This window comes from Delphinus delphis, chromosome 10 (assembly GCF_949987515.2).
Source record: "Delphinus delphis chromosome 10, mDelDel1.2, whole genome shotgun sequence".
In the NCBI taxonomy this organism is placed as follows: domain Eukaryota; kingdom Metazoa; phylum Chordata; class Mammalia; order Artiodactyla; family Delphinidae; genus Delphinus; species Delphinus delphis.
Genome location: NC_082692.2, coordinates 14,919,756 through 14,938,609, shown reverse-complemented (window position 1 = coordinate 14,938,609; position 18,854 = coordinate 14,919,756). Strand labels below are relative to the sequence as shown.

At 35.6% G+C, this 18,854-nt stretch overlaps 1 long non-coding RNA gene across 1 annotated transcript in view; it reads right to left on the bottom strand.

Annotated features, from left to right (window-relative positions):
* Positions 1 to 9,495: 9,495 nt before the first annotated feature.
* The window catches only part of LOC132432798 (uncharacterized), a 141,045-nt gene continuing 131,686 nt past the window's right edge, over positions 9,496 to 18,854 (bottom strand). Inside the window, exon 3 of the long non-coding RNA XR_009520997.1 lies at positions 9,496 to 9,711. This is a non-coding gene — a long non-coding RNA (uncharacterized lncRNA). The remainder of the gene's footprint in view (positions 9,712 to 18,854) is intronic.

Below are 18,854 nucleotides of genomic sequence, written 5' to 3'. Positions count from 1 at the left end.
GCGAGGAGCTCTATCCAGGATATACACCATGGCAAATATAGTAAAGGAAATAGATGATAGAAATGAGAAGAGTAAACAAAATGAATTAGAAATAACAAGATGACTGAAAAAGGGTAGAGATAAAATGAGATACAGAAAACAAGCAAAAATAAAAAATCCAACGTACATATAATTGGAATCTCTGAAAAAAAAAGCAACAAAATGGAAAATAATTTAAAGAAATAATTCAAGAAAACATCTCCAAAATTAATATGTCTTGAATTTTTACATTGGGAGGACAACATACTAGGGAATACTAACAGATCAAAGAAACAGATCGAGCAACACCATAACTATGCTAATAATGTTATTGAAACTTCAAGATTTAAACAAAAGGATCATTTTAGTGATCAAGAAAAAAGATTACACTATATATAAGGATAAAATAAAATAAAACCACCAGGCTGTCTGCATGTTTCACTACAGCCACAAACAAGGTCAGAAGTCAGTACAGCAACGTATAAAAGGTATTCAGTAAAAGAAAGGAAGAGACCCATATCTTATAACCAGGTAAAATTATCTTCAAGATTTAAGTTTTAAACATATAAAATCTAAGCTCCTTTTAAGGAAAATACTAGAGGATAATCTTTAGCCAACTCAGAGGTGAGTGGGAAATATATGACAATAAAACTGGTGGTCAGCATTGAGTTTATTTACTGCCCCCTCCCCAAATTGAGGATAGAACAAATGTTGGTAGAATGTGGCAAAAAATAATAATAATTATTATTATTGCATCATCTGACAATGTAGATATTACATATCAAAAAAACTGGAGAGGTGAAAGAAGGTGGGTACATTTTTGGGTTAACTCCTCTGTGATAGCTCAGGGTCAAAGATTATCAATGCTCATAACTCCCATAATGGAAATATAGGCTTATTTAATAACAAAGTAAAATGAGGAAGAAAATCTTGATAAAGAAAATAAGATGGAGAAAGGACGGGTATAGGAAGAAAACACAGGAAAATTGTCATTATTATTCATATTAGGGAACTAATAGATACTATGTAAATAAATATGTATCTAAAGATATATTAGGTAGAGACCAGCAAATCACAGCTTATGGGCCAATGCCTGTTTTTGTACGGCATACAAAATAAGAATGGTACTTACAGCTTATGTGATGGTTGGAAAAAAAGGAACAATAATAGTTCACATGTGAAAATTGTATGAAATTCAAAATTCAGTATCCATAAAAAAGTTTTATTGGACCACAGACATACTTACTCATCTACATATTGCCTAGGGCTGCTTTTGTGTTAAAATGACAGAGTTGATTAATTATGACAGAGACCCTATGGCCTATGTTTTCTAATGCTAGTGAATTAGAAAAATGGTAGATCTAATCTATAAAGACAAAATCTGGTTGTTTAGAAAAACAGAAAATCATTAGCTAACTTAATCAGGAAAGAGAAAACTGCAAATAAAAACAAACAAAGAAACAAAACTAAACAGTAAAGGGAGACTTAGCCACAAAGGAACTAAGGAAATTAAAGAATCTTAAGAGACTAAATTGAAAAACTTGGATGAAATAGATTTTTTAAGGAAAATATGATTTACACTAAATGACATCAAGAAATAAGAATCTAAACAGAACTATTTCAATAGAAGCAAAAGATAAAATGATCAAAAGGTTATTCCCAGCAAAACTACAGGTTTAGACACGTTCACAGGGGAATTTAAAAGCAAATAAAACCAAGGCTATTTCAACTTCTCTAGATAATAGTAGACAAAAGAATTCCTTAACATTATTTTTGGGAAAAAATGGTATAAAATTGATAATAAAACGTGACAAAAATGTTTTATACACAAATAAAATTATAGATTAATCTCAGTTATAAAAAAAATCCCAGTTATAAAACCATTCCAAAGAAAATGTTAGCAAATGCAATCCAAAAGCATATAAAAAGAATAATTATGACAGAGGAATTTATTCCAGAAGTACAAGGATGGTTCATTATTAGGAAATGTATAGAGTTTATAATGTTAGAGAAAAATTATGATCATTTTCATATATGATAAGTCATTTGGCAAAATACAAGAGCCATTCTTCAAACAGTCAGTTAAATAAGGATAGATGGACACCTTTTTCACACAGTGAACATATATTTATCTCAATCCAGAAGTCAGCATCAGGCTCAGTGGAGATAGACTAGAGGCATTCCTATTAAAATCAAGATCAAGACAAGAATGCAGACCATCACCTCTATTTTCCCACAAAGTACTGGCATTACTAGTTAATACAGTTAGACAAGACAGAGGAAAACAAGAAGAATAAACATTATAAACTGTAACTATGTGGAAATGACATGATGGTACGTTTGAAAATCCAAGAGAATCAACTAAAACACTACAAAGAGTAACAGAATTCAGGGAAGTAATAGGATATAAACATTAATAAATAGAAAGCAATAAATTTATTATGTACAAAAAGCAAGCAGTTAGAACACATAATGGGAAAAACGTTTAAAACAGCAAAAACAAGCAAAACAATATCTCTAGAAATAAACTTTAAAAAAGTGTACAAACCTGGGACTTCCCTGGTGGTCCAGTGGTAAATAATCCGCCTTCCAATGCAGGGGACACGAGTTTGATCCCTGGTCGGGCCACTAAGCCCATGCACCACAACTACTGAGCTCTTGTGCCTCAACGAGAGAGTCCACGTGCTGCAAAAACTACAGAGCCCATGCGCTGTGGAGCCCACATGCCACAACTACAGCGCCCATGCACCCTGGAGCCTGTGCTCCACAACTAGAGAGAAGCACACTTGTCCCAATGGAAGATCCTTCATGCCTCAATGAAGATCCCACATGCAGCAACTAAGACACGATGCAGCCAAAAAAATAAAATAAAATAAATAAAAATACTTTTTAAAAGTGTACAAACCCACGTGAAGAAAAATTAAAGCAAATGTGAAGGCAAAGATGGATTTTTCAATAAATGGTGTTGTAGTATAACCCGTCTGGGGTAAAACGAAATGTTGAATCTGTACTTCACACCAAACATCAGGAACAATTCCAAATCGAATTTGTTTTTGAAGAAGTCAAGTCTTAAAAACAGTAGGGAAAAGTGGAAAAATTCATTTGTAAATCTGAAGTGGGGAAAGTCTTTTTTAACCAACAACTCAAAATCCAAACAAACATAAGAAAAGACAACATAAGAAAACAGAAAAGAAACTTCTGCAAGCAAAAGTAACAAAACAAAATACCATGAATAAAGTCGAGACAAATATAAATTGGGGGAAAATAGTTGTAATTCATATCATAGGCACAGAGATTTCTTAATATACAAATAGCTTCTTAAAATCAATAATAAAAGACAAACAGTTGAATAGAAAAAAAATAGATTGTACAGTTCACAGTCAAAAAGCTTATAAAAACACTGAAACATATGGAAAACAGATATACCATTATTTTAACCTATTGGGTTAACTCAATTTCCAAAGTTTATAACTCTTCATATGGTGAAGCTAAGTGGAAGAAGGCATCATGCACTGCTGACAAACATGTAGCCACAGAACTTTCCAGCCCAGGTTCTGGGAGATACTGATCTCGGGCCTATGGCGGCTGGATAGATCCTGGTCAGTTAGAACTAGTAGGCTTATTCCCTTTGGCCACAGGCAATCTTTAAAAGGCTTCAAATCTTTTCCAGTTTATACACTTTGACTGTTACGATGGGAAAAAGCTTGGGAAGCCCTGAAATAGTACAACTGCTACAGATAGCAATTTGGTTATATCTATTAAAAATTATAAATTTGTGTAACTTTTGACACATTTTCAGTTTGGGAATTAATCCTATAGATATACCTGCAGATGTGTTCAATTAGAACTAGTAGGCTTATTCCCTTTGGCCACAGGCAATCTTTAAAAGGCTTCAAATCTTTTCCAGTTTATACACTTTGACTGTTACGATGGGAAAAAGCTTGGGAAGCCCTGAAATAGTACAACTGCTACAGATAGCAATTTGGTTATATCTATTAAAAATTATAAATTTGTGTAACTTTTGACGCATTTTCAGTTTGGGAATTAATCCTATAGATATACCTGCAGATGTGTTCAATGAAATATATTCAAGGTTATTCAGTGTATCAGTATTTGTAACAGTAAAACATTGGAAGCAATCCAAATGTCCATCAAGAATTTACTGGGGATTAGATAAATTATAATCACTCAAACAATGGGACACTAGGCAGTGACACTAACAGACAGCGAAACCATATACTGATATAGAAAAATCTCTGAGTAAATTATTAATCGGAAAAAAAGGAGTGTGCAGAACAATGTATACAGAACGCTAACTTCTGTCTAAAAACAGAGAAATAATACATATTCATATTTGCTTACATATGTATTAAGAAGCTGTGGAAGAATACATAGTAGACAGTGCTTTCCTGGGGTCAGGCAATGCAGGTTGAGGACTGCGGGAGAGAAATGGGGATCAGAGGTAGGAGGAAAACATTTCACTGTACATATTTCTATATTTTGTAATGTTTTTAATTTTGAATAATGTAAATGTATTGCCATATCAAAACTATTAAAATGAAAACAATGCAGCCTTATCTGTCTCCAAAACTAGGAATTAGGAAAAGTGGTAGAATTAATGAGGAAACCTGTTATATAAAATTTCATATGCAGAGGAATATACATTGAATCCCTCAGGGCATATCGTGGTCAGGAAGTGGTAAATGTCCTCCTAAACATTTTTTTCCCCATACTGCTGGTAATGGCACACTCTGCTCTGATGTTTTAAGGAAATGAAAGAGTGGTCTCCTTTCTGAGCTATTTGCTTTCCCTCAAACAGGTTCAAAGCAGCTACATATTGGTGGTAGTCTTTACTTTTAAGGAAAGCTAGAGTCAATTCCTTTGGATAGGAAGTCGAGTCAAATCATTATTCTAAGGCAATGGAGTGTGGAGATCCCAGACTCTGGGAGAGTCTGTTGGGCAGGAGTTTAGATTCTACCTTTAGAAACTTTCTTATTGTGCTATAAGATTAAGATTGCTTCATCAGAAAAAGAGAGATCATAGTATTACCTACCTCCTGAGTGCTTATAAGAGTTAAAAATACATCTAACATGCCCAGGAGAGTGTGCACCACTTAGAAGAGTCTCCACAAGTGTTAGTTATTCTTTTTGTTATTCAGCTCTTGTAATTGTCAATAATGTCTTATCCTATGAGTTCTACCGTATATTTCTTCTTTACCCTCCACTGTGCCCTACAGAAGGACTGTGTACAGCCTGCTGTTTTTTAAGTTAACATGGAGAGCAGCCACCAAACTAGTTTTCTGACATTTTAGTTTTTATTCAAAGGACAACTAAAAGTAAGTCTGAAGGTGACAGATTGTCTCCGAATTAGTACAGTGCAGTGACTAAACCTGAGCCTGAGGATCAGCTAACTAGAGATCATGTCCCAGCTCCACAAATTACTTACATCTTCTCTATCTCAGTTTCCTCACCCCAGTCAGCGGAATGCCAAGCTCAGAGGGGTGTTGTGACAGTAAGCAGATGCTGCTTGCACGGTGCAAGGCAAATAAATAGTAGATGCTGATTAAATAGGTGCTTTTATGTTTCTCTTCTACTATGTCATCATGACCCACCTCAGAGACATCTAGCACACAGTAAATAAGGAGAGAAAAGTTGCAACCCAAAGACATTCCCAGAACTAATGCCTAATATTTACATTGAAGGGAAGGCTGAGGTTAATTTTTTGGAAAACTTCCATCTCATCCATCGCCAGATTCTATTCCAGGGCTTAAAGGTCAAAATTGGTATCATTTTCTAACTTCAGAGGTTCATTATACCGTCTCCAAACTCTATGAAACATCAATTGTGTTTTATGTTTTAGATCTTGGCTCTTAGAGGAATACTCTCTTTTTTTCTAAATAGTACAAGGTCACATGTTATAAAAGCCTTACAATTCACAGGAGAGAATCTTGTGAGGGCTGCAGCTGTCCCAGATTTTACTGATGAAAGCTTTGCTTCTTTCCCTTGCCCCAATACCATTAAATGTTCATTTGGTAAATTTTATTTTACTATAATAATAGTAATTCAAATTAAGTTCAGAAGTGTAACCATCTTGTTTGCTACTGCTCTTGCTGTCTCCAGACCTTCTGGTAAAAGGTTTTTATACACTTTGCCAAAAGGCAGATATTCTTAAGCTGCCTCCCTGCTGTTTGAGTGGAGTACATCAAAATAGATGTACAGTCCATGATGACAACTTCTTTGAGAGCCATTAAGTAGAACGCTGCTGCCCTAGCCACATCTCTGGAGTCCTGGCTATCTAATATATGGACTTCTGGGGTATGAGGTGCTACTTTTTTTCAGTTTCAATCTGTTCCAAGTCCATGGGGAGACCCCAGTGATGAAAGTTATCGCTAATGAACATAAAATTAAATAATCTACTGTACCAATACAAGCCTCAGATTATTAAATGTATCAGTGGATAGACCATCTGTCATGATATAAACTGATCAAAAATATGTCTGGGAATTTATAACAAATTTCATAACATGGTAAAAGATTTGTACCCCAATGATAGAGATGCATAGTATATAGCTATGTATCATTAGAAATGTGTATATGCACATCTATCACTAGAAATACATATATATCTGGATTTCAATTTTACCAGTTTTGTAATAGGGATAATAACATCTCATAGTGTAGGTATTACATGCTGTCTTTATAAGTATAGGTATAAAAATTGAGTAAGAAAGTCAGTTAAAAGTTTCATTTCATGTATCCCAGTCAGAATGTAAGAAAATTTTAAAAAGTGTTTTCAGAGCCTGGGTATACCCTTTAGTAGGCATCATTCATCACAGCACCTTTAAAGTTCTACTTCTTGTCTTGAGGCAAAAATGATAATCTAGACGGGCTTGCAGAACTAACTAATTGGATAAATTAAGCATTGTTAACTGTAGTGACATCAGTAACCTTGGAGTGAAAGGCAGCTTAAATGTCATCTTTTCAACCAAATGCTTTTTATAAAAGTAAGTTATAACTTGGGTTTCTTAACTCTATTCCCTGTCCTTACTGTTTCTTTTTTTAAGGAACTCTATTGGAGGGATTTCATGTCAGAGAGAAAGGGTATCATGGAGCCATGAAAAACCATATATTCTTGGGTATATAGGTTTGCCCCTTATCTAAATCATATGACAGGATAACACTGAGTAGAACTTGTTGTAGTACCACACATAAACACTCAAAATGGATTATTTTTATTTTGTATTACGTTCAAGTTGGATTCTATTAAACAAAAAGTCACCATTTTTCTACAACCACCAATTCTATAGCAGATGGTGTACATTCCTGGAAAGCAAAGACTGTGACTTATTCATATTTGTATTTCTATCAGTGCCTAGGTAATGATTTCCATATATAAGATTTCTAATAAATGCTTGATGGATATATTAACAGTTTCTTTAGAAAGTCCTTCTTGATAACTCATATATTTAAAGGAATATACTACTTGGTGTTATAACTTAGTACAGATTTATATTGTTTAATATAGGATGTAATTCATAAAATAATTGGAATTTGCTATTTTTCCATGTGGCTTTGATGTGGATAATTCCCACAAGGAATGGATGGAAAGATGAATTTAATTAATGTTTCTTTCTAGGTCAATTTTTTCTGGAGGAATTTGTCAATGTTTAAGTATCAAATACAAATGTTACATGACTCCTTCCTCTCAGTATTTTTCCTATTGATCTTAATTTCCAAGTGATAAATGTTCATTAGAGTTGCACCATAAAATTCAATTTTTATTTACTAGCACAACTGCAGTGTTATGAAGGACAAAATTCACACTCCATCTTTCTCAAAGCTTTAAGAAACATTTTGAGGCTATTCATCAGTTTTCTTTGAAACCTACAAAAAAGAAATAGCCAAAGAGATGACACCATTTTGAGTAAGAATTACTCTCAACAAAGAGCAATTCTATCCTATCTATCTATCTATTTGCCTATCTATGTATCATCTATCTCACTGAGATAGGTTCATTTAGCTGATGAGAGCTTGGGATCCCTAAGGCTAAGCCCACAGATTCACACACAAGGGATTGGTTCTATGACCATGAGCAGCTCTCTTGATCATGGGGACCAGCTCTCTTGATCATGGGGACCAGGCTTGTACGTACATGTTCTGGTCACCAAAGGGCTGGGTGATGAGTCTGTGCACATGATCACTACTAGAAAAAACAACTCAGAATGTGAGCTCCATGTTTTGTGGATCTATAGTTTATACTTTGTTACTTATTTCTCATACCTCTACTTGGTACTATTCTGGGTGTTATGTAGGTATGTAGAATACATCAAATTGACCCAGGTACACAGGTAACACCCTCACTCTCCTATGCTCTCATATTCTACTGTTTGCTTTTCTTCATCCAGTGCTCATTTCCACATCAAGGCCTTCACTCCTGTTTTTCCTTCAGGTCCAAATATTCTCTTCCTTCCACTCCCTTTATTACCCTTCCTCTTTTCACCAGCCAAATTTCTAATCAACAATCAGCTCTCACTTTGAATGTCATTTCCCTTCATTTTTTTCTGATAGCACCTTCCCCACCCCCAGATTTTATAGACTCTTAAAACTTTATATATGTCCTTTGTAAAACTTATCATTATTATGGTAGAAGAAATTGAGAGATTGTTATAAACTGTGTCTTCTCCATAGAATGTTAGCTCCATGAGGGCAAAGACAATGTTTTCTTGTTCTTCTACACATTTCTAGCATATAATAGAGATTTAATTATTATTTTTGAATAAATAACTAAAATTATGCTATTCTTATACTTGTAGGTTGCTGGAAAAATTGTATAATACTTCATACACAATAATTAAGCTTTCAGTAGGTGAGCATATACTATAATATTTTGAATCCGTGAGAAAAGGAGTTTTGAAATATAAGGAAAACACATGGGTTGGAAAGTTAAGTGAGGAAAAAGCAGGATACAGCACTGTAAGAACAATATGACCTAACTGGTGTATGCATAGGAAAACCCAGGAAGAAAATTCACTGAAATGCTCAAAGCATTTTTTTCTCAAATGTTCAAAGATGAGATTTTAAAAATACAGTTCTGTAGTTTCCATATAATTGAGAAAGTTAAGTTATTAGAGAAATAAATATTTTAATTATTTATCCATTATTGATTAAACACTGTTTTTCCAGACCCTGGGCAAAAGCAAGCATTTGCAATAAAAACAGAGCCTCTGCCTGCTTGAAGTTTCATTCTTATGGGAAGAAAGATCAATAAATCAGTAAATAAACAAATAAGAGAATGTCATATAGTAATAAGTACTTTGAAGAAATAACACAGGGCATCGTGGCAGAAAATGACTGATGGTAGAATTTTAGATAAGGGGCTCATGATGAGCTGCTCATGACAAAAATAACAGCTAACAATATTTAAACAACTGCTCTGGGCCAGGCAACCTGATGGACATCTCAAATGTTTGACCTCATTTGCTTTTAACAATAATTCTAAGAGACAGGTGTTGTTCTTATTCCCATTTTAACAACACAAGGAAGTGGACATTTAGAAAGATCACATAATCAAGATTTAACAGCAACTTTGTGGCGTACCTCAATCACAGTATTTATCATATTGTACTCACTCATTTAATTCCCTGTCTTCACTGTAATATTCTCTGCTTCATGACTGGAGCACATATTTCAGAGGCTGAAACATAATTTAAAAATCTCATCACATGTTTGTTAAGTGAACAAATATATGAATTTAAAAAATTTAAAGAACAAGAGGAAAATTCATTAGAGAAAGGAAGTAGTATTCTGAAAATTCACAAAAAAAGTGTAATTCACAAAATGAGTGGAAAATTATTCTGTAACATGTTCTCTTATCTGTTCATGTTCTTGTATAATAGAGGAAAAAGTGTCTATGAAATAAGAACAGAAATTCATAAAAAAATGTTAAGGTGAATAATGGATTAAATTAAAGAGAGCTAGTTGGTTTTATAAAAAAACCTACAAGGTAGTTTAAAACACCATAACATATTTAAAATCCAAATTGCAAGATGTAAAAACTTTAATGGGGTAACTTAACACACTCAAACTTTATCAACCTAAGTATCTGAAAACTAAACAAGGAAATTGAGCATTTGGATTGTAATACAATTAATAAATTCAACATGATAGCCCATAAGAACCATACAAAGAAAAAACTATAAAATTTATGAAAGATATCAGGAAAGGTTAATCAATAATGAGTCACATGTTCTTGTAAGAGTGACTGTTATAAAGATATCAATTCTTATATATTAAATTTACAGGTCTAAATATTGTTCCAAGTACCAATTAAATATATTTAATTCTGGGGTTTTGACAAAATAATTAAAAGCCTTCCTGAAGGGCTTCCCTGGTGGTGCAGTGGTTGAGAGTCCGCCTGCCGATGCAGGGGACTCGGGTTCGTGCCCCGGTCCGGGAAGATCCCACATGCTGCGGAGCAGCTGGGCCTGTGAGCCATGGCCGCTGAGCCTGCGCATCTGGAGCCTGTGCTCCGCAACGGGAGAGGCCACAACAGTGAGAGGCCCGTGTACCGCAAAAAAAAAAAAAGCCTTCCTGAAAAATAAAATTTTGGATACATTAGAAAAAACATGAATAGAGAAGACATAAGAATGGGATATTAGGTATTGGTATGTTTTGAAGCTGTAAAAATTTAATCAATAGAATGGAAAGACCATTAGAGGGGATAGAAAGCAGTATAGCATGGTAGTTAAGAGCACTGGCATTGGTTTCTAAAAAATCTAGGTTTAGAGACATCTGTTTTCAGCTTTATCATGTAAAAAGCTTGGAAGTCATTACTCCCATTCTTAGAACAAGAAAATAACTGACTAATCAGAAAATCACTGACTTAGATTCATCACAGAATTGAGGTCACAGGGTAAACTGCCACCTTGAAATCTACAGAGACTACTGAATAAAGAGTATCACAGCTAAGGTAAGTTTACCTGTGGCAGAAGATGCTAGAGCCATAAACTGGTAGAAACACTTAAATGGTAGTTTAAATGAATTGCTGGAGGCTGAGTGTGGATTAGCTTGAGAATGAGAAACTCCTAGGGACCCAGTCTTAGGCCACCACAGTTTCACCTCCAGGAATCCCACCAAGGTCTCAAAAGTTGAAGATCCAAGAAAAATCCCCTTGTGTCTTGGGCAGGGATGGTGAAAAGTAAACATTTAGACACATACCTGGAGTGTTTTTTCATAAGAAACACCTACTCTCCAAGGGAAACCAGAGCCTCATCTACCTGATAAAAGGTCAATTAGCTAACTCCAGCCCTGTCTAGGCTTCCTATATTACATAGGGAAGAAAAAGGGCCAAGAAACTTCTCAAGGTCATGATTCAGGGACACAGGCCCAGAAAAAGACTGAGATATAAACATAAGATTATTGGATATTTTCCCTTCCTGACACCTTACCACCACGTCAGTAGGGCTCCAGTAAAACAGCAGTAATTTACAACCGATAGAGTTGCAAGATAGAAGCCCTATTTAAGAAGGAATTCTTAGGGAAAACCAAAGACGTCAGAGAGAACAACAACAAAAATACTAGAGGAAACTGAAGCCTCTGGCAACTGCAGCTGCAGCAAACATCACACATAGCCCAACTCCTAGGCAGATTAACATAAAACTTCACATCAAAGGCCAACTTACCTTTACATTTACCATTCTTATTACTTAATACGTTATGTTAGGACTTCAACAAAAAAATTACAAAACATGCTAAAAGGCAAAGAAAAACCACAGTCTGGAGAAACAAAGCAAGCCTCAAATCCAAACCCAGATGTGACACAAATATGGAATTATCAGATAGAGAACTTAATTATTAGTAATATGTTGAGTTCTAATGAAAAGGTAGATAATATGAAAGTGCAGCTACTGTAAGCAGAGATAAAATTCTAAATAATAATCAAAAGGAAATGCTAGGTATCAAAAACAGAGTAACAGGAATGAAGAATTCTTTTGATGGGCTAATCAAGAGACTGGGTATGGCCAATGAAAGAATTGATAAGCTTGAAGATATATCAGTAGAAACTTCCCAAACTGAAATGCAAAGGAAAAAAAGATGAAAAAAAAAAAGACTAGAATACCTAAGTCTATGAGATGATTACAAATAGTATATCATACAGTAATTGGGATAACAGAGTAGAAGACAGAATGTAACAGAGGAAATATTTGAATTAATAATGGCCAAAAATTTTCCAAAATTAACAACAGACATATCCAGGAAGCTCAGAAAACACCAAGCATGGTGAGTACTAAAAAATATACTCCTAGGTATATCATTTAAACTGCAGAAAATCAAACACAAAGAGAAAAATTTGAAAGAAGCCAGAGGGGAGAAAATATCTTACCTTTACAGCAATGAGGATAAGAAGAAAAAACACAAATTACTGATATCACAAATGAAAGAAGAGTCATCATTATTACATATCCTTGATATGATGTCCTGAAGTGGCACTTTATGGGATCTATATGAGGAAAACTATAGAATTCTGATGAAAGAAATCTAAGATGATGTAAATGAATGGAGTGTTATTCCAAGTTCATGGATAGGCAGACTAAATACTGTTAAGATATCAAGTCCTCTCAGTGTAACCTATAGATTCAATAAAATCCCAGTCAAAATCCCAGAAAGTATTTTGTGGATATCAACAAAACTATTCTGGAAAAACAAAAAAAGAATTAATAGCCAACATAATACTGTAGAAGAAGAACAAAGTTGGAGAGCTGACATTATCTGACTTCCTTACTATAAAGCTACAGTGATCAAGAGTGTGGTGTTAGCAATAGATACATAGATCAATGGAACAGAATAGAGAACCAAAAATAGAACCACACAAATATAGTTAAATGATCTTTGATAAAGGAAAATAGACAATTCAATGGAGAAAGAATAGTCTTTTCAACAAATGGTGCTGGAACTATTGGACATCCATGTGGAACAACAAAATAATCTAAACACAGATCCTACACTTTTAACAAAAATAACTCAAAATGGGCTATAGGCCTATATATAAAATGAAGAACTATAACACTTCTAGAATATAACACAGGAGAAAATCTAGTGACTTTGGATTCAGTGATGAACTTTTACTTATAAGCCAAAAGCATGATCAATTCAAGGGAAATTCTCTTCATGACTTTGAATGCTTTTTCTTTACAATTTGCTGAGTTTTTAAATTTATGGATGCCCAGTAGGCATAGGTAGGATCATTCTTATCTGTTTTCCATTTCTATTAGCTTTTGTCTGTTGCTTTAATCTCTGTATTTTTTCATGAGCCTTCCCTTTGCTTACCTTAAACTTTTCCTCATTGTAATTATCAATTATGTGTGTTGTGGTTCTTGCTGTTTCTAATTTATTTGTTAGTTGTCTAATGATGTTATTTTCATCCTTAATTTGTTTGCTTAAGCCTATGATCTCTCTTCATTCTCGATATATTAAACCTGTGTTCTTGGGAAGCTTTTTTAACAGAACAAAAGATATATATATATGATTGCATAATGTTAATTCTCTGAGGTAATTTGCAATCTATTTTAGAATACCCGGTCTCTGGCACTTACTAGGTTCCATTAAATGTACAATGCCAGGGTTCACCCCATCTAATAAGGAGGCATGCCGCATTCCCACAGAGGGATAGTCTTAGGGTCTAGATATCTCCCCCAAGTGATATAAGGTTTTGACATCCTTCTGAGTCAGTCCCTTTGGACCTTTCCCATTTCATTCATTTCTCCCTAGCAGCTACTGCCACTACTTCCCAGGAGGAGGAAGGAAATCCCAGATAAGGGTATCTTCTCAGAATGGATCTCTCATACTTGTGGGTGTTGGGGAGAATGCTGAAGTTTGGGTTGACTCATCAGTGCAACATTTGTGGGCGAGGGTAGTAATTATTGGAGCCATGCTCATTTGCATTGTACTTTTGCCAAGTTCCTGAATTTCTTTCCATGGTTTTTATTCCCTGACATTTTATGACGTTGGATCATCCTTTCATAATGGGTCAATATAAGGGATTTCTGCATTACTACACTCAGAACACCATCATTGCCCTGGATCCTGTTCTCCCATCTGTGGGCGCCTGACTCTTTGAAATACAAAGACAAAATAGAATGAGCCATGCAGTTATTTCAGGTGCAAACCATGAACTCTAATTATAAAGTATCTTTCTTCAACAAGTCTTTGAACCCAACATGAAAAATTCTCCCTAACAAATCTATTCATTCACTCTAGTACATGAAGTGTGTATGGTGGGGGAAATCATAAAAAATGATTTCTGGTGAAATTTAGAATGGCACTCTGAGGAATATGCTTTGTTGTGCTGATACTTATTGGGGATAATGAATACAGTCTGAGTAGTTCTTTACTCTAGGAAGTTGTCCTCACCTTATGCTCAGTTCACTACATAAACACATTAGCCAGATGCTTTCTCAGATATATTCTACTGCTGTTGTTTTGACATGACCACTGACAAAGTGCTTCTGGCTTCCAGCATTGGGTCAAATCTAACATAGCCAAACCTTTTCGTGCAGCTGTACTTTCCCATAGTTGTAATGCAGTAAAGTTTGAAAAGGCCACATAAATATAGTCCTGTCACAAAGCTAGAGGTCACGGGTTGATCTGCATGAAGACCTTGTGGGAGGTGCTGAGCCTTGAAGGTTAATCCTGTAGAAAATTTGGGAGCCCTGAAGGTTATGTTGGAGACCGCTGGTGTAACAGTTCATATTGTAGGCACTCAGTCTATACTTCATAATTGATTGATTTTCCTTCTGGAAGCTTACAAAGACCTATGGCAAAAACAAATAAGAGGATCATTTCCCTTAACTTCACCCTAGTGTGCTTTTCTTTTAAGTTTAGAGAAATGAAAACCAACCAATTTATTATTCTTGGAATGAAAACTTCACATTTTGTTTTGATTTTATATATGTAACAAGCCAAATTTAAGAAGGTGTTTATAATCAGGTATGAAACCTGAAATAGATTTACAAAGAGAATTCTTTTGCCCTGACCATCACCATTCCCCTCCAAAACAGACTAACACAATGAAAAATTGCAAATAATTCGTTGAAGTTCTTTCTAGGTTTCAAAGATAAATGAAGCGTTTAGTATCATCTCTAGAAAGTGCTCTTAAAATTCAGTCTTTGTCCTACTTTCTTCTTACGTAATGGATTTCCAGAGCTGTGGAAAGGACAGCTTTGTGCATGGTAGGCACTAGAGTGCGGGATATTAGTGCTGGTGAAGGGAGTTTTAGCAGCGCTCTCTCCTGTCCTTCAGCCTTCTAGCCCCTTCATAACCACCTGGCACTCTTCTTCTGGGATTACAAAGAGCGATTGCTGTGGTCAGCAAGATAAGGGAATGCAATTCTTTTGGCCAGTCCCATACTGTTAACCACACTGAAGACTGATGGAAGTGAGAGAAGAAGAGATAAGAAAAGAGTTGCTTCTTCAAGGCCATGCTATACAAGCCGTTATCTAAGTTACAGGCTGTATCCACCTGCTTCCTTGGGAAAATGAAATTTAATCTCTTTGCATTGTGTTTAGGTCCGCAAACTTAAGAGAATGGAGATGTATCTTCCGACCAGAAAAGGATTTAGAGGAAGGCTTTTCTCCTGGACCAAACGGGAAAGGTCCATATAAGCCCCAGTCCCTCCCTAGTCTGGGCTGTGTTCACTGTATCACAGGTAATTCGCAGCATCCTGGTTGAGGTAACACAACAGCAGAGTTCAGGGCTGGACACACATGAACCTTGTTGAGGAGTAACAGGGTGAGCTCTTATGGCTATAAAAAGAAAAACATGCTTTCTCATTCACTTCAGAACTGTAGGAAAGAAAAAAAAAGTTCACAAAGACAGCAGGCTGAATACAAAAAAATGCAATTATCTTTTATTCATTCATATTCCATTTGGTAAGAGAAAAATTATATGCTGTTGGGCTTGGTACCCTTTAAAACATTGAAAAATCAATCAACCACATAAATTAGGTACTTTGGAATTTTACAGCCAATGCCAAGGACATGCCGTAGGGATTGCTTGTGAATTCAGAACTATTTTTTAATAAGATATATCACATTAAAAACATTTTGAAATGATTTGAAACAATACAATATAACAAAAATAAATGTGGAAGGAGAAATAGTAACAACTGTGGGAAGGGGCTTCATTTGGGAAGGGAAAAAAAGTCCATGCAAAGCTTGGCCCTGTTCAATTTTAAATGTGGTATCAGGGCTTTATTTTTCAAAAGAAACTTCAAAAAGTCAAGCGTGCTATAAAGCCTGTGGTGACCTTATTGTACAGTGTGGGGATAGTCTTTGCCACATATTTTGCCTGAGAATTCATTATGCAGGGTTAACGGCTCCTCCCCAGCTAATGTCCACATTCCCTGGCAATTCTAAGGTCAGTCCTTGTACTAAAGCCCATGGCAAATGCTTCATGGACTTAGCTACCAATGTGAAGGCAACATTGTGTGGATCTTTGACTGTCTATCCAGCTATCTAGCGTTGCAACTATTCAGTTATAGGCTGACTGTCATCCGTGGACATTTGCATACACATTTTAAGCCACAAATTTATCAGTTGCTTTGTATATTTTCTGTTATCAGAGCTTTAACATCTTAACATAGTTATTAGTTAACACTTCTTGTACTCTTCTAGTACAAAGCCCAACATATATAAAACAAAAGTGTAGTACACAATGCCAAAATATCCCCTAGCTTTTCAAGAATAAACAGATTCTATTCAGTGTAATTTTAGTAGGAACTGTATTTTAGTCATACTCTAATATTTTAAAAAGATGTTCATCCATATATGTTACATTTGGGAATTGCCTTTATCAGATATTTGATTATTCATGATATATAACTTCTTAACTCTTTCTGGTAACAGAGTTTATTTTACACTGTGATATCTACCTATTTAAATAGTCATGTCTTATTTATGTCATCTGACAAACCATATCATGATACTTGAAATGTGTTTCTGGATTCTTTAAGGACAGAGCACAAGGGCTCTCTACATTAATGTAAACGGGGACATTTTGGTCGTGGGAAAATCACCATCAGAAAAATAGAAGAGAGCAGAAACTCACAGGAGGGAAGGGGGAGCCCAACACCATGGTGGACACTGAATCCAAGAAGATGAGGACAATAGGGGACATTTTCTAGAGGCAAGAGGGTGGGATTGGCAAAGTTAAAAAAGGACAAGTAGCTTTCATAATTGTTCTGCACTATAACAGCCCTGTGTAGCCCCAGGCCTTCAGCGATATCTGCTGTACACTTACCTTTAGGCCAGTGGTACTCTGGGAATTGAAGCCATCCTGGCTTTTCCAGTGATAAGATAGAATGTTGAAAGAAAGAGTACATTCAACATATTGAGTGTGGAGACTGAGAACAGAAGCAGGATATAAAGCCGAGTAATTAGGAGAAATATTGTTCCCTAAAGAATCCTTAACAATAGTGGATAAGATGCTGGGTTTCCCATTTTACATAGGATAGGGGCGTAAGCCAATATATTCATTACATTTAAAAATATTTAAAAGCCTTGAGAGGATCTGAAAATGTATAGGTTACATTGTTATCTCAAAATCCTTAGTAAAATTCTATTTAGGAGAAATATAAAAATGTGTCAAGGCAGGGGGAAATTTATTGTAACTAAAGTAAAACCTCAGAGTTCTGATCATATTAATCTAAGTACTAAGTAAGGTGGGTCAGAGGGCACTGAATCCAGGAACTCTTAGGAAAAGAAGGTTGAAGTTAGCATTGAAATGAAAGGTGAGGCTTCTGAGATCAATTTGTTCATATAAACGTCATTATGTGTTCATTCTAACCCGAAGATGTGAAAGAATCCTACCTTTCTGCCGTTATACTTCTGCCAAAACTTAAAGCACTTGTGGGTATGAAATAGTTGTTTGTGATTAAATTATGTTTATATGATCAAACTGCAATGGTTTGACCTTTGTGAGGCCAGCCCACCTAGGATGATTAGCTGTGTGACAGGACAAGTTACTAACCAATCTGAAGCTTAGACTCCTCATATGCAAAATACTATAAACAGGCAACTCAGCAACTGCTGATAGGATCAAATGTAACAAGTATCTAATCCAGGTCCTGGTTGAACAGTGATACCTTTTAATCCCCTTCCTCTTTTCTCTGGGAGTCCTCACCAAAAGTTCCCAAGGAAGAGGGGTCGTTTAGAGTCTACAGTCCAGGCAGAAAGCGTTGACTGGGCCATTTACCATGACTCACAGGGTATTAATCGCCACAGTTGGGATCAGGGTATGAGGGCTAGGGGAGATATGGGAGATACGAAAATAGTAATAGGGAAGAGTCAGAATGTCCTAGAATATGGCTTGACTTTAAGGGTTTGAAGTCCAGGAAAGCCCCAGAGACTTTCTGGACAAATAATCAAAGTCTGTGGATCTAACGGCCAGAAATCTGAGCAAGATGGGCTCTTGGGGAGTATTTTTTTTTTAGGACACAGAGATTGAATGCTTAGTAAAGTAAAAAAATTGAAAACTTTATGCTTTGGCCAGTCTATTGGGAAGTTCCAATGCCTGAGAAGTTCATCTCATTAGAGCCATTTCAAAAAGCAGCTCCCAGTTGATTAATCAATGGAAGCAATGCACTTGAATATTTTTTGAGTCATTATCAGGGCCAAATTTTATTACTTTTCATGACTACCTTAGGTAATCATTAGTAATCCAATACTTCTCATTCAGTCTTCAGAATTACTTTCCAGAATCAACTGCATCTGCCTCATGCCACAACCTAGGCCAAAACTGGAATATTATGGCTCCATGCAAACAGCACTGTACCAAGAGTAG